Source organism: Gastrolobium bilobum, unplaced genomic scaffold, assembly GCF_033153095.1.
Source record: "Gastrolobium bilobum isolate Gb01-03AN ecotype WA unplaced genomic scaffold, APGP_CSIRO_Gbil_v1 utg2327, whole genome shotgun sequence".
Classification (NCBI taxonomy): Eukaryota; Viridiplantae; Streptophyta; class Magnoliopsida; order Fabales; family Fabaceae; genus Gastrolobium; species Gastrolobium bilobum.
In genome coordinates this window covers 241,313-245,133 of record NW_026896700.1, presented here as the reverse complement: position 1 = coordinate 245,133, position 3,821 = coordinate 241,313, and positions in this window count along the sequence as shown.

Genomic DNA, 3,821 nt, shown 5'->3' with positions numbered 1-3,821 from the left:
AAGCACCGCTTAATACGATGTAATGTTAATATTCTGGGTATACACGGGGTGTTACAGTTTTACGCATCAACAAAATGTTGTTAGGTCCTCCTTAACGCACTCATGGCCATGTAGAGTTAAAATTGTGAATAAATGTCATGAGCTCTTTATATGTGAAAACTGAATTGATATCCATGGGGAACTTGGAATTTTATTGCTATAAACAAGTGAATAAATTATTGGAAGTCAGAAATTGTTAGAATAAAAAGCATGTTGAGATCGAGTGGGTATACAAAGGGAAATCTAGGATTTTGCTATTATCATAAGTTAGAAGAAGTAGTATGAAATCAGAAAATTAATCCTTTAAGAAAACCATGAAAACCGAATCTGTATGAAGTTTAATGTTTATTTTGTAAAGCTAAACCTTAAGTCAGTATATTAATTTAATTAAGAACCTTGAAACAGATGATGAACCAAGGATTTAAGAGAATGGAAAAAACTTTATAATATATAGGAATAGATGTAATAAATTCTGATTTGGTGTATATGTTTGTTTAGGTGCGCAAGGTCCTAAATAAGTGGGTTGTTTGGTTATATTTGAGAAAAGGTTGTAAGCACGCGAGGTAAGTGTCTGGTGGCATTACCTAATGTGACTATTAGCTAGCGTATAGAATTGTGAATTGTTGCTCATACGTGCCTTGGATTAATGTGCTGTCATATGCTATATGTATGCTGCCTATGAATGTGACAAGATGGAAAATTCTATATGAGAAGTAATTGTTATGTGGCAGCTTGGTACAGAAAGTACATGAAATATATGCTATTATGATGATGATCTAGTCATGCATATACACCTCATAATTCATTTGTTTCTTGTTTGTGTGTAAAGCATATCATGGCATACATGCACGAATTTCATGCTACTCATGGACTAGAATAGTTACATAAATATGCATATGTTTGAGCACGCATCATATAGGCATCCCTTCGGTACCAGGGTATGCGACACTTGGCTTTCGTCCGCATAGGCCACAGTTGGAATTCACCTTTGAGGAGCCATTATGGAATATCCACTGTGTATGTTAGTACGTGCACGATGGTGCTATGAACGTACAAGGAAATGGCGTTATATACGCACTATTATGACTATTATGAAAATACATGACCAGGGTGTTATGTACGCAATAAGATGATGATTAACAGCTGTACAGAATTTTACTGTTGATGCGACTGCTTTGGAATTATGTGCCTAGTTTAATATTGTTGCATTATTGGTTTTGCTATCACACTACTGAGATATTTCTCACCCCTTTTGGGGCTCAATTTTTATAAAATTGCAGGAGGACGAAAAAGCATATGATGACGCTGATAATTTTTTTTTTCTGGATATTTGTGCTGCTGTTTGGACCTTTCTGTTGTTGCCTGTTTGTCTATTGGATGAATGTATTATTGTAACATTTTGGGAAGTTTGGATTACTCTTGGAAGCATGATTTAGCTTCTGTTTTAAGATTTTACTAGTCGGTTTGCACTTTGGAAAAATTCTAGAAACGTTTTGCGAAAACTATTTCTTAAGGTTTTGAATGTTGTTTCATAAACTGTTTTGCGAGCACTTTGCAAGTTATATTTAGTGGGGCTACAGCACTCCGAATTGCTTATAATTTATATGCGCGCGAAGCCCCACATGTCTAGTTTCTGATTATATAAATTTTACAATGAAATTCTGAAAGCACGATTTATTATAATTTTTGCTCGAAGACAGGTTTTTCAGGAAAATGACTATTTCAGCAAGCCATATATTTCTCTAAGTTTTCACACTATTTTAATTTCTTTTGACCAGATTTGAAAAACAAAATTTTAATGAGACAAAAAAAAATTTTCAGAACTTATCCGCTAATATTACGACTCTAATCCGCTTAGCAGACAACTCCATTGGATGCATATAGGGGAGGGTGTCACAAACAGTAATCTATGTTTTCTGCAGGTTGAAAGATCGGGATGCCGGTTTAATCTTGTAATTGTATTTTTTTTTTGGGGGGTCTTTGAACCCCTTTTGATATTATGCTGAATATTGCCGAGTTTGTTTTGTTTTTTATTTTCAAATTACTATGCTAAAGTCTTTACTTAGCCTAGATCCAGCTATCCTTTTAACTCGATTTTTCATTTAGATTTGATTGCTCAAATCCATTATATAACTCATCTCAGATATCATATACTTTCAGATTAGGTTATCCAAATTGGTTTTATAACCCGGTTCAGATATCTTAGGCTTTCATCATGTCTGGACTTTAACATTGTCCAAATAATTGACCTGGCCAAGGTCTTTCAAGCGGATTCCGCTTCTTATTATTAACCCGATTTTCTTTAACTAGGTTTTAAATTGTTAAGGTGTCATGGTGACTAGATCAGAGTCATATCAATCCACCCCTTTTATTTTTCAAGCCTAATTTTGTTTGTCAGAACTTGTGCTTTATGTTGTTTATTTAACAGCATTTGAACCATAGAGGCGTCCCTCTATTTTTTATTACCTCGGCTAGAAGCCACTATCCTATGTTATGGTAACCCATTTATTATCCTGGTTAACTCACGTCACCAGACGTGCTTCCAATACCTCGGTTCTTTTTCAATTGTTATGAAAAGCATAATGCAAAATTCCTTTTTATTGATAACTGAAGAATTTTTACATAGCTTTATAAACCTAAGAATTTACAAGGAAGATAATCTAGCTTCTAGCTATAATACTTCTTCAACTTGTCAGCATTCCAAGTTCTTTTGACGACTTCTGTTGGGTGTGAACTTGTTGGTTGCTTAGATGTTCTTTTAAAGGACGTTCCCTTTATTCAGTTCATCAAGAGAAAACACATTCGTTCTCTTGATTTCAACCCAAATGTGCAAGTGCACGCATCAAGTAATAAATGAGATTATTAATGCTCAGATTCTCGTTCCCACGAGGATAGAACTCTAAATAATAACTTAAACTATTTTATAAAGAATTAAAATGAAAAGAAAAGACAGTATTTAAACTGTTTGGTCATTCGTTCCCTACTATATTGAAAACGTTCCTCAAAGACAGTAAGTTCAGTCTGACTTCAAACAACTCCTTGCGTCGTTATATATCAAATCCTTCTTGATGTGAGAAGGAACGACAATATTCATTGGAGTTTTGGTTTTATTGTCACAAGATTTATAAAGGAAAATAACTACAAGATAACAATAATTAAGAGACAACAATATGGATGGATAAAAACAGTTTTTAACACAAGGAACAGATCCACTGTTCCATTCTTAAATGGCTATATTCCCAACCTATGACTTAACCCTTCTGAATTTGTTCAGGTCTTTTCACTGCCAACTATGATTCATCAGCTCATGGACTTTAATGGCTCTCAAGTTTCCATATTCCTATTGTAACACCCCGTATATATCCGGTAGTGTTATCATTACATCGTATTAAGCTACGCTTAATTAAAGATGCGGAATATTCTTTTTCTTTTCAATCATGACGTCATTTTCAATTACCAACTTGATTACTTAATCAATTTCATAAAATATCGTCTGAATGTAAATTTCAATAAGACATCTACTGAAATACCTCAATATATAAATAAAGTGAGTATCTAAATCACAGATCTACATCACGTAGTCCGGACAATAACCTGATACATTATTACAACTCCAAATAAAACTAAGATATAACTAGTCTATGTGTCATGGACAATCCTCATGCTCACCAAATCAACAGCGTCTCAACAAGATAATCATACACATAAAATGAAGCTCAAAGCATAAAAGCAGCATGCATATCCAGCATCCAACAAGTCAGCATATAATATCATCAATATCT